Here is a 14,075-nt window from a genome sequence, read left to right as displayed (position 1 = left end):
ACTTGGGGAGTGGGATTATTCTTTGCTCTATTAGTGACAAATAAATTGATACAGACATTCTGATTAAACACTGTTCAAATACTAAGTAGGAAAAAGAATGAAAAATCAATAAGGGGTTAACAGAGCTGCTAACTCATCACACTAAAAGCAAACGTCTTTAAGTATTTTATTTTGGTTGACAAATATACTATGCAATTACTAAACACAGTATACAACATAAATCGCAGCAGATTATTAGTGACATAATTGGCTAATCAAGGCATCCTTTTGATATGTGGAAATCCTGTTGATTCAAGAGACACCTTGTGACTATAATGCGAGAGGGTTTGATGGCTTATTTTTGATAAGAGAAGATTTCTGACAGGATTAGCCGCAGCCTTTTAATAGCACCCCTCCCAAGTACAAAGGAATTTGCACGATTCATCTGTTTATCCTTCTCCTAAACTCAGTGACCTTCTGTTTGGCCAACAAATGATAAGAGCCTCGGAGCAGTTTACCTTTCTTCAGCTGGATCCTGTGATCTCTGAATAAGAATAATGCAACCAACAGGGAGTGGGTTTCTACAAAGGGAACTGCATCACCAACACCATTCTGCTCCCCATTCGAGGCAGATTACACCTTAAAGACTTTAATTAGCAACTGCTTCATGGGGTCCATTGCTCCTAAGATCCCATTTCTTCTACACAGTCAGAGACTTCTGTAATCCATTAACACTCTTTAGCTGTTAAAAAAGGGATTAGAGTGGATTGAATAAGGAACAGAATGTTTGTACCTCTCAAACCACATCTAACTTGGACCACACCAAAAAAATAATCTAATAACTAGAAGAATCAGTGCACAGGTCACTGTTGGGAAACTAGAGAGGCAAAATATCTATTTTGCTGGTTTAGAGACCCTGAGACTAACATATTGAAGACTGCAGTAACTTTTTTTATATAACAGAGTGAAAGCTGATGTCTCAGGATTACCAAATGTTTAAAACCTTAGTCAGAAACATTCAAAACTAAGAACTATCATCTGATGCTGGGTTTACCCTTCATCAAACAAAAGCTAAAGCTTTCCCAAAAACATTGAATGTATGAGTTTTTTTTTTAATATGCTAAACAGCCCAAGTTTCTTTATGGAGGCAAAAACATGCTGAGCAGCAGTAAAGAATTGGCGGAGTTGCCCAAAGGCAGAAGAGTTAGGCTTTCGTGAGGCTTTCATAGGTAAAAAAAAAAAGGATGGAAGCCAAGGCACTTAGAGACAGCCTTTCACGGCTGAGTGCTTGTCACTGAATGAGAGGGAGAAGGGAGAACGCCAAGAAAGCCGCAGGCAGAAATATGGGTTTGGGTTGTCGCATGGGACTGGAGGAGGCTGCAGAAGAAGGTTGGGTGAAGCTATGGAGCTGAGATCAAGAAATTTGCCTGGGAAATATTGGGTAGAATTTTTCTCTCATCAGGCGGGCGTGTGCCCGACCCGAATGAACGTAAAATGATGTGCAATGATGCTGCCCAAGCGTCCCGACATCATCGCTCACTCGCACACACGGGAGCCTGCAGCGCGCCCACCGACAATTAAGCGGCCTATTAAGACTCTTAATCAATTAATTGACTCTAATTTTTTTATGCCCATCCAATGTTACGGTTGGCAGGCAGGCAAAAAGGCCAAACGGCCTTTGCACTTTTGGCTAAACCTCACCCATGGGCAGGATGAAGTTTTGACCAGTGATTTAACATGTCCCTGCTCATGTGACAGAGTCACGTGAGGCGACATGTTTTCATTATTTTTAATATCTTTAAAAATCTTCAGCTCCCTGAGGTACAGAGCTGCCTCAGGGAACTTTTACTGTGCATACCACCACCCCCTGTTCACGCTCCTCCCGCCCCCACCCCAGCAGCGCTGCAGCGCGCGTTTCATGCTGACTGGCCGTTAATTGGCCAGCCAGCGTGAAATCCATGTCAGAGCCCGATCGCAAGCAGCAGACGGCTTTCTGGCTGCTCCCAGGCCTGCCCGCCGAGCCCGCTCAACAACCAAAACATCCTGGCCATTGGATGTCGGGGAACCAGTGAAATCTTGAGTGACAGGAAAACAGAACTTCATGAACGGTTGACAGGGCCCTCAATTCATATGAGCAGTTGGTGAAGCTGGAAGGTCTAACATTACTTCTGATCGTGCTGGGAAATATATTACCAATGCTTGAACAATTTCTTTCTCAGCCTTGTCAATAAACATGGGAAGAAAACAAAACAAAACAAAACAGCAAAACTCCATTGATTTCAGTCTCAATTAACCAGTCAAATCATTTTTATTATATAATTAAAGAAAGTCGGAACCCTAAGAGCTCCAGATAATTCATTATGTTGCAATCCTTTCTACAGTCACAATGATAAGCACCAAACTTTGTGTTTGAAGCTGCAGGTACAATGTGCCTGAGGAACCCTGTCTGTTCACCAGGAAACCATATTGGGTAAGGGACAGTCTAACAGAAGATCATCCCATTTCAAATCAGGATTCTGCACTTCATCTTAAAGCTGAGACTATCTTGGATAAATGTGAGCAATTTGATGTAGTTACATACATTCTGTGTGAAATCCCTTGTTTTGCTGAACTGCCAATCATTGCTGAACCCAAAACTGGACAGCGGGAGTGATGCTTACAAAAGTGACAACATTGGAGATTAATTGGCACACCCTGGAAGCAGACACAAATCATGGTTTAGATTCAAGGGGCATTTGACTATTGGTGCTTTGGCTCTGTGGCATCTTACCAGAAACTCATGGGATAGATTGTTATCTTCATTGTGTTATGCTCTTTGGGCAGACCCGGGGTCATGGGGGAAGATCTGGTTTGGGACCAATAACGTTTTGATTAAAGTAGGCCAAGGTTTGAGATTTAAGATAGTTGCTAATGGAATAAAGCTACGACATTCCATGGGTTTGGAACAAACAAAAAATAAACTTTACTATACAAGTTCAGAAAGACAAAACAATTTACAATATCTAACCTATACTCTAATATTCTGGGTAGGTATAAGGTACATGTGAATGAACAGGCTGTGGTTGATACCCCCACACTACAGAATAAATGCCAACTGTGACCAAACCCAATTCTGTGGATTTCTCATCAACCCACCCAGACGTTTGTCACATTGTGAGCCAAACAATCTCACTGAACCTTTGTCTTTCTCACGAAGGTTTTCAGTCTTCACCTTCGAAGATCTCACCTTGGAATTCTCTCGAAAACTTGCTCCAACTCAGGCGGCTTCAATGACAGCCTACCTCACAAGGTTTCATTCTCGCATCCAAGATTACATTCCCCTGGATTCCCAAGTGTACATTCAAACACCAGCTCACAAGCACAATTCCAGCTCTTCATCCATGCCAAGCAGAGCACAACTGCTCCAAAGGGGTACTTCTGCCCCAACAGCCCACAGCACAGAGTCACAAACCTTCGGCCGCCTTCATGGATCTTCCGGGCTTCTGTTGAGCCCACTTCACCTGAAGTTTGCTAACTGTAGCCCTTTTCATGCTTTTTAACTTAACTGGCCCTCTTCCTGTCCCTGTATTTGACCCTTACCTTTGGGACATTTCCTGGCTGACTATAAAACTGACTCAAATTGACTGTTCGAGAAGAGCTGTTCACTGACCCTTAAACTGATCGGATGACCTATCAAAACACTCCAAGAGGGTTCCACCTTGTTACTAGGCAGGAACAAATATAACAAGCATTAAGTGTTGCAATATCCACAGACTGCTAACTTACATAACACACAGAGTGAATGGATTTCATAATAACTGGATGGACTTAGAGTGGAGAGCATACCCTTTGCTGAACCCAAACCAATTTCTGCAGGAGTGCCTAAAGCTGGAGTTAGGCCTTTCATTTATGAGACCCAATGCTTGTTCTCGGTGGCCACTCAGGAGGACCAATAATATAGGCAAAAATTAGGTCTGGGCTGTTGTGTGCCAATATTGTCCAACATTGTCCTGATTTCAATTGAATAATAAACAGAATAATAAAGGGTTGGGATCATCCCCATCAGATTACCAGCCAAGCAGTGAAAACAAAAATCTACCTCACAACGTCTGAACTTCACAACCACCAGCCCTCCCACCCCACCACTCTTCTTACAGTATGCTGATGATTCCTATTGGATGGCCAATAGGTAGAGGACTGCACTATTTGCAACTCTTTAATGCACAAAGATGGGTCAAAGTCATGGAGTTCACCTCATTTATATTATACTGTCTGTGTCTTAGGGACCATGTAATATCAAAATAAAAAATGCCTATAGATCCATTCAAACTGTAAATGTATTGGTTTCACACCACATTTAAAGTGCAGTTATAGTGTAAATGGGCCTTGAATCTGGAATCAGCTGTTGCTAGAGTGGAGGAACGAGTCTCTCTCGAGGATATAGCCTCACTCTAAGTTAACACCTTGACACCGAATTTGCACAGCACAAATTTAATAGGGGCATGGAGCAGAAACAGCTTCACTCCAGCAAAGTACTGGTTAAGAAAAGGAAACTTACATGCACAAGGCTGGACTGAATGTACCTCAGTGTTTTTGATCTGCACATGCTAGAATGGTAACATGCTCAAGGCACTTTTTCCTGTGAACAAAAGCCATTGTCTACTTTTGTTATCAAGATTACTGGCGGTAAATTCCAAAATTAGACAATCAATTATAAACCAGGCAACTGGCCATCCCATTTTGCAATGCATTTGCAGCAGACTTACATGGAATTTGAACTCCATTTCCACTCCAACATATAAATGAAACTGTAGCTGTCACTATCTCAAGTATACTCAATGCACACAAATGAATCGCGAGAACAAGGGAGCATATAGCTCTACTGCAACATTGCCCTGATATCTGCATGGATGTTGGATAATTTGAGCAGAGTAGAATCTATGTAGGTGTGAATGCCCCCTCATGTAATACCTTCATTCACTCCATAGAGTCCCAGTGTATTTGTCAAAGATTAGTCTGCAGACTTCCAGTGTTTTGGATCCAGAATAAATGCCTCATTTGATGAGAACACTTGTAGAATTCTTTTTTCAGTTCATAGAGTTCCTCGCACAGTGACTTGACACAAAGCCATAAACTTTCTGTGTGAAGTTCTGCTAAGTTCATGGGCTGAGTATACATGTACAGGAAACACTGGTACATTCCTTGTGTCAAGATATCTTCGCTGGGTGTAAACACTCTGTCATTTTTATTGCACCAAGTTGATGTGGGGAGAAAAATCCACAGCAACATCTGTAACATATGTAAACACTCGAGACACTTCAGACACTGTATACACAGTATCTGTGTGTTGCATCTACCAACTTGAAATCTGTACTTCCGTCAGTTGCCTTGACAGGAACCTGAATAGAGGACATGTAATCCATTAACTTCTGCAAAAAAAGATGCATCAATGTCATTTATTTTGTATAGTCTCCAGCTAGATCTGCACTCCAGATATATAAGAAGGTCCATAAGGGCTGCACATCTGTGCAGTACTGAGGGAGCGCTGCATTGTCAGAGGTGGCATTTTTCAGCTGAGATGTTAAACCGAGGTCCTGTCTGCTCTCTTCATTCAAAGAAAAGCAAGGGAGTTCTTCCTGGTGTCCGGGCCAATATCCCTCAATCTACATTCCTAAAACAAAATACCTGGTCATTGGACTCCCCACTGTGAGTAAAAATGGTTGACACATTTCTATAAATTTCAACACTGTAAAAGTACTTCATTGGCTGTAAACAACTTTTGGGGCTTCATGAGGTTATGCAAGGTGCTTTATCAATGCAACTTCTTTCTTTATTCTTTATTAATCTTACATTAATAAAGTTATTCTTAACATCTCTGACAATATAATGCTAACTGACTCATGGCAATGATGCAACTATCCGCAAAATGAGGTTCAGGGCCATTTGAGCTGACTCACACATCCCATCCATGCTTACATCCATTACAGCCTTTAATTAGGATCATGCATAGGTCACTTCTCAAATGATTGTCTTGATGCCTTTTGGATTTTGTATATTTCTGGAAATTCAGGCATGAGTCTACCTCTGCTGTCCTGGACAGTTCAAAGCTTCTGCCCCCTGAGGAAGGATGTCCCAGAAGCGATCGCCACTGCTGGGACTACAGCTGGTCCCCGAGTAGGAAGGCCGCTGGAGGCCGGAATTCAAGGTATGTGGGGCAGCCTTGCTCAGGTCAGTAAGCCAGGCCCCAGTGAGAGGTTTAGGGGGGCTGATCAGGAGGCCTAGGGGGTTGAACGTGGTGGGGTGGGGTTGTTCAAGCTGGGGCGGCCCTTTCTGGGGCACAAGTTACCTGCACACCTGCACAGGAAGAACTGCACCCAACCAAGTCCACAGTCAGGCTGCCAGAGAATGGTGTGAGCACCCCCTGTCACTGGTATTTTACCAGCAATGGCAGGAGAACGTCCTTAAGTGGCCATTAATTGTCCAGTTAAGGGTTTCAATTGGTCCAATGGCAGGTAGGCCACCGACTCCTGCCGTGACCAGCAGGTTAGCTAGGCAATAGGCACAGCACATGCCCCCCACCATCCCACCCCAATTTTATGCCCACTTATTGTCATCCCACTCCCAGGGGCATACAATTCTGGCCACACAAACACACATACAATGACAATCACAGGTTTGTTGCAGTGTAATTACTGCCAGATTCCCTGCAGCCAGTGCAAACACTAGAGTAAGTTGACTAGATTGACTAAACCAGGCACCAGGTACACCCCAATAAAAACTCATGAACCAGTGCCCCAACCCTTATCCCTGAAGCCAATATAAAAGCACTACAGGACTCATGAGAAATAGCATGATTTTCCATAATGTCTGAAAAACATGCTGACTTAAAAATGTCGGTTCTTGTAAATTAAACTATATTTCATTTATTTTTCACTTTTCACCCTAGGACCATAATAAGGGGAAATGTAATATTGCTTAGTGATTGACAATTAATCAGATAAGATATAATTATAGCATTGCTGGAATTCCCTTTAACTGCTGTGAGGGGCTCAGGTGACCTCCTAAACTACAAAAGTATTCCTCCAGCAGTTTGCAATGATAAACCCCTGCGATCCAGTCAAATCTCATCTATTTCCAGCGAGACTCAATCACATTAACCCATTTCCATGTGTTTCTATTGTAAAAGATAAACCCAGCCCCACTCATTCCAATGGTGTTTCAATCAGTCTCATTGCGTTTTGACAAAATCTGGGCCTGAGTCAGTGACTGTGTGCAATTGCATGCTGTCACTCAGCATTATGTGCTATTCATAATATGCAACAACTTGCGAGATATTTTATATCATTCTACTCATCATCAAAAGGCTTGCATTCTGCTGTTTTTTTTCCCTATTGAATTAAGCAAATGTAAGTTACCAATCCTGGGACATGTTCTGAGGCCATTGATTATTGATCATTTAACTGGCAGGGAACTATAACATATCATTATGTACTAAGACTTCAAGCTCCTATCATCTCGTGGAAAGCAAATGTATTTTCCTCTAATTTTCTCTCTTTCTTTCATGAGGGCATTGATGGGGTGTTTCACAAACTCCAGCAATCCTCTGGTGGGCTATACAAGCCTAGGTGGGTTACTTGATGGTGGAGGAATCCCAGTTTTGTGCGATCAAGACCTCACCAAATGTCTGCTCATCTGACAACAACAACTTGCATTTATAGAGCACATTGAACATAGCAAAAACATCCCAAGACACTTTACAGGATTCTCCCTCGGAGGGTTGTGAGTCTTTGGAACTTGCTCCCTCAAAGGGCAGTGAAAGTAGAAAGTAGAAAGTAAGGCAGAGCTCGATAGATTCTTGATAAGCAAGGGGGTGAAAGATTATTGGGAGTTGGTGGGAACGTGGGGTTGAGGTTACAATCAGATCAGGCATGATCTGAATGAATGGTGGAGCAGGCTCGAGGGGCCAAGTGGCCTGCTTGTGCTCCTAATTCATATGTTTGTATGATCATCATCAAACAAGCTTTAATGCCGAGCCACACAAAAAGGTATTTGGACATGTGACCAAAATCTTGGTCAGGGAGGTACATCTTAAGGAGTGTCTTAAAGGTGGATGTGGTAAAGTGAGGTACCCTGTCCCTTTAAGAGAATGCACGTGTACTGACCATGTGACAGCACTGATGAATCACTGTACAGCGTGGGCAACTGGGAACTGTAAGTCTAGTTCTGGAGGTTTCTGAGTGAGCATGTATGATCTGGTGCTCTGCCCTATGTCTCAATAAACCATCACAGTTTATTCTTACATCAGTCTCTGCCCGTTATTGAATGCAAGCAGCAATTGATGAGAACATAGGAAGGCGTGCAGTTAGACTGCGGTTGACCAACAAACTCATTTACCCAAGACATAAAAGTGGAGAAAGAGGCTGGTAAGCAGAGAGGTTTAAGGAGAGAATTCCAGGGCTTATAGGATCTAGAGAGCTGAAGGTACAAATGGCATTAGTGGGCTACAGAAATCAGGGATGTTCAAAAGACCAAAATTAGAGGAGAGCAGAGTTCTCAGAGGGGTGTGGGGCTGGAAGAGGTTACAGAGTTAGGAAGGGATTAGGCCCTGGAAGGATTTGAAAACAAGAATGAGAATTTTAAAACTCAGGTATTGCCATAGCACAAGCCAATGCAGGTCAGAAACACAGAGGTGATGGGTGAATGGGACTTCATTTGAATTAGGATATGGGCAGCAGAGTCTTAGATGAGCCAAAGTTTATGGAGGGTGCAAGACGGGAAGCTGGAACAGTTGAGTCTGGGCATGAAGAGCATGAACAAGGGTTTCAGCAGCAGAGATAGGGGTGAAGGTGAGCAATATTATGGAGGCAGAAATAGGTGATTCTGCTGATGGAGAGGATAAGAAGTCAGCAGCTCAACTCAGGGTCAAGTAAGATGCCGGGATTGCAAACAGTCAGGTTCAGCCTTATACAATGGCCAGGGAGGAGGATGCGATTGATAGCAGGGAACAGAGTTTGGCTGGGGGATTGAAGACAATGCCTTTATATATTTTCCAGCTGGGACCACTGGACCGAGGACCGGGAATCTTGGATGATTTCTCCCCCATCGCTTTCTAGACCAGGGAAGATGAAGCCAGTCAAAGCACTCAATCCCATCGAGCTCACCCAAGACCAGCTGACCCATAGGAAACCTCTGGAGTAGTTTTGTGACTTAAGCTTCTCAACTCACCTCAGCACTTTCAGCAAGAAGAGGGAACAATTTATTCTAAATGAGTACATACTATTCCCCAAGTAATTCATCTGTCTAATGATGGTTAAAAAATCATAGAGACCAGGAAGGTTCAATTATTAGTCTATGCTGACTGATCTTAACCTGGCCAATGGCACAGATGCTACAATGAGCCTCAGTCCCTTTAGATCAAGTAGAAGAAAATAGTGCAGTGTCCTACTCCTGATTACAACTCAAAAGCCTGGTTGGAACTGTGTAGTAACTAGATATAATGTCCCTCCCTCCTGTCAATCACTCACCATGTGATGCAATTACAGGGGGGCTTTGACCAATAAGCTTATTGTATGGATAATCCTGTGGGTGGGGCTTCCGATAGAGAGACCGTGTCTGATGTGCAATCACCTCTACGTGTTTCCTAAATAAAGTTTAGCCTTTTCTTCACCAAGGCTGTTGCTCCATCAAGTTATTACAAACTGTGCACATGCATGATTATGGGATGGGGGCTGTGGTGTTATTGGCTCTTAACACAACATACCAAACACTATTATTGATTGGTAATCTAAACAAAGGATTCTTAATTAGAGAACAGGATTACCTGCTGATCAATACTGCTCCAACTCTACACACATGTTAACTTGCATCACTTCCTGTGATGACATGTACCAAACTATTTCCATATTCAACAGTATGTTAAACTACATGCACTATAAAGCAATATATCCAAACTCTTTCGAGTTATCAACAGTCACAGATTGCAACTCTTGAGAGTACAATCACAGTTCTTGGTTTTTCCAGGAGTGGGACATGAACCCACAACCCTCTGATTCAAAGGCAAGGGTGCTATGAACTGAGCCACAGCTGACACCTCACAGGAACAGGAAGTGGCCTGGCTATAACACTCTCCCATCCCTCACAGTTAAACAGAATGGTGACACTCAGGCCACTCAGGCTGGGCAGTAAATTAATTCATAGTCCCTGGGTTTGTGAGGGGAAGGAGGTGATGCATCCTGGGTGGGATCCCATTCCAACAGATCTCTGCCCCTTTCGCTCAACAGAGAGAAATTCTGCCAACACCCACCAGAATTCCTGCCAGTCTGACCATCTCCTCTCCCTCATGGAATGTATCCTTACGTAGTACAGATGCACCTGGCAGAGGTGAGGCCTACTAATTATAGTTAATCACAAAGTGATGGATTGGCAGCAGAAAAGTGGCAATTTTAAGATGGACACATTTTCGAATCAAGTTCTGAATAGATCCAGAAGGCCGGTCATGACAAATGGCCAGAGATCTTTTTCTCCTAAATCTGAGGTTCCAGAGCAAAACTTGAGGAATTTCAATCCTGATCTGAACTGAAGAGGACTGAATAGGCGAGACTTTAGCTTTTACCTGAGGCTTTTACCTTTACCTTTTAGCTGAGGCCGAAAATCCAACTCTGACTGACATTTCCAAAGGAGAAGCAATAGTGAGACCTGAATCCATGTGTAGCGGGGAAATCTGAGGAAACAGGTTTTATTGGCTTTTGAGAAACAAGGCCTATTTGAAAAAAGCAAGGGAATCCGACACCAAAAAAGTACCATCTTTCAGGCATATTACAAAATGACTTTCATATAGTTTGCAATGATTCAAACTTTAAAAAGTAGAGGTAGAAATTACTGCAAAGGTGAAGTTAAAGCATCAAATGCTGGATTTGCACATGCAACCTTCGAAAGAAAGACAGATTTAAATTTCAAATATGGTCTTTCAACTTTAGAATGGGCCTTTGAGAAAGAAAATGATTCAGAGACAGAGCTCCAACCATCATATATTAATAGATAAAATATATTTTTAAAAACCTCAATATATAATAGTTATATGTACTTCAATGAGCGGGATATAGGACAGCCTGATAGATGCTAACTTGTGTCAGTATGATTTGTTCTCATCAAACATAATTTTGCTTTATATCCTTAGCTTGGGCTACAGACGTAATTACTGATCCTGTTATTATAAATCAGGCTTTTGGAATGACTTTGATTACTAACACTGGATTCATGATTTGTATTCAAATTAGTGTTATCAATTTTGTGGCCATCATATTGAGCACTAAGCAGGGCCTCTGGCTGCTGACTATCCACTGCAGCAATGAGTCGCAACTCAGTACAAGAGACATTTATCTACAAAAGAACAGCTTAGGGGAAGAAATTGAAATGTTCACCCGATCAACATTTTTATTCCAAATTTCTCCAGCATCCCTCTTTCTTCTCTCAGTCGCCTCCGCTCTCTGCTTCGTGTGTTTTAACCCCCTTAAAGTTTGTTTCAGTGCGATAACCCGTCCACACGACTTGAGTGACAAAAATGATCTCAGACCCCTGGCTCTTGCACAACTGGGCAGTAAATTAATTCAAATTCACCAGAAAGGTATTTTCTTCCCCCCCCACCCACCCCCAACTCCCCCCAGTCATTTGGTTTCGCCCGGATCCCTTGAGTAATAGAATTTTTTTGCAGTTCAAAAGCTGAGGTGAGTCAATGGATTGAGACAGTCACAAACAGTATGAAATTAGATTTTCAACATCAAGAGTGGGGGAAATGTGGCTATTAATATTCAATGAATTTCAAATACAATCCATGACCGCAGTGTATTTGTGTCTGGTTGCGGCTTCTCATTCAGTTTGAAACTATTTGCTTTTTTTAACAGTACATGTTTAAATTCAGCAGGTTGTGGGGTGTGGCGGTGGTGGGGGCAGGGAAGGGGTGGTGGTGGGTGCGTGTATTATGGGAGGAAATCCATAGTTTTCTCCTCTCTGCTCCTGTGCATTATTCACAGGATGACAACAGCTCTCTGGTACCTCCCTCAAGTAGCCGTTCTCTTTGGCTTAGCCTGGAGAAAGGGGCAATTTTCAGCTTCTTTTGCCTTTGCCCTGATCTGGTGGGGCAAATATATTTCAATTCATCCATGGGATGTGAGCGTCACTAACTAGGCCAGGTTTTGTTACCCATCCTTATTCCCTTGAGAAGGTGGTGGTGAACTGCCTTCTTGAACTGCTGCTGCGCATGTGGTGTGGGTACACCCACAGGGCTGTCAGGAAGGGAGTTACAGAACTTTGACCCAATGACAGTGAAGGAATGGCGACATGATTCCAATTCAAAATGGTGTGTGGTTTGGAAGGGAACTTGCAGTCGCTGGTGTTTTCATGCAACTGTGCCCTTGTCTTTCTAAATGGCAGAGGTCATGAGTTTGGAAGATTTTGTCGAAGGAGCCTCAGTGAATTGCTGCAGTGCATCTTGTATATGGTACATACTGCTGCCATTGTGTGATGGTGATAGAGAGAGTGATGTTTAATGTAGTGGAGGGTGCCAATCATGTGGGCTGCTTTGTCCTGGCTTCTAACAAGCTTCTTGAGTGTTGTTGGAGCTGCACTCATCCAAGCAATTGGAGAGTATTCCATTACATTCTTAACTTGTGCCTTGTAGTTGGTGGACAGGCTTTGGGGAGTCAGGAGTTGAGTTACTCACTGCAGAGTTCTCTGACCTATTCTTGTAGCCACAGTATTTCTATGGTTAATTTAGTTACGTTTCTGGTGAATGGTAACCTCCCCCCTCCTCCAGGATGTTGATTTTGGGGGATTTAGTGATGGTGATGTCATTGAATATCAAGGGGAGATGTTTAGGTTGTCTCTTGTTGGAGATGGTCATGGAGATGGACACTTGTGTGGCATGATGCTCCTTTTCACTTATCTTCCCAAGTCTGAGTGTTGTCCAGGTCTTGCTGCATATCATATTACTGCTTTAGTATCTGAAGAGCTGCAGGTAGTGCTAAACATTGTGCAATCATTAGCGAACATTCCCACTTCTGACCTAATGGAGGGAAGGCCATTGATGAAGCAGCTGAAGATAGTTGGGCCTAGGTTACTACCCTGAGGAACTCCTGCAGTAATGCTCTAGGACTGAGATGATTGACCTCCAACAATCTCAACCATCTTCCTTTGTGCTAGGTATGACTCCAACCAGCAGAGAGTTTCCCCCCTGATTCCCAATTTCACTAGGGCTCCTTAATGCCACACTTTGTCAAATGCTGCCTTGGTGTCAAGAGTAGTCACTCTCACCTCACCTCTTGAGTTCAGCTCTTTTGTCCATGTTTGGACCAAGGCTGTAATGAGATCAGGTGCTGAGTGTGCCTGGTAGAACCCAAGCTCAGCAGCGATGAGCAGGTTATTGCTGTGTAAGTGCCTCTGGATAGCATTATCGATGAGACCGTCTATCACTTTGCTGATGATCGAGAGTAGACTGATGGGGCAGTAATTGGTTGGGCTGGATTTGCCCTGATTCTTCTGGATAGGACACACCTGGGCAATTTTCTGCCTTGTCAGATAGAGGCCTGCGTTGTAGATATAATGGAACAGCGTGGCTAGGGACGTGGCAAGTTCTGGAGCACAAGTCTATGGTACTACTGCTGGGATGTTGTCAGGGCCCATAGCCTTTGCAGTATCCAGTGCCTTCAGCCAATTTCTTGATATCGAGTGAATCGAACTGGCTGAAGACTGGCATCTGTGATGATATGGACTTCAGGAGCAGGCTAAGATAAATCATCCTTTGGCATTTCTGACTGAAGATGATTGCAAATGCTTCAGCCTTGCCTTTTCTACTTTTACATTGAGCTCCCACATCATTGAGAATGGGGATATTTGTGGAGCCCCCTCCTCTGTTTAGTTGTTCAATTGTTGACTACCATTCACGACTGGATGTGGAAGGACTGGCAGAGCCTAGATCTGATCCATTGGTTGTGGGGTCACTTAACTCTGCCTATTACATGCTGCATCTGTTGTTTGGCATGTATGTACCATAGATGTCAGAGTGTAAGTCAACCTTTGGAGTTTCAAAAAATCCCCCCAAAAATGGTGGTCACCTTATATTC

The sequence above is a fragment of the Cetorhinus maximus genome, chromosome 25 (genome assembly GCF_964194155.1).
Source record: "Cetorhinus maximus chromosome 25, sCetMax3.hap1.1, whole genome shotgun sequence".
Lineage (NCBI taxonomy): Eukaryota > Metazoa > Chordata > Chondrichthyes > Lamniformes > Cetorhinidae > Cetorhinus > Cetorhinus maximus.
Note: the sequence above shows the minus strand (reverse complement) of the source record.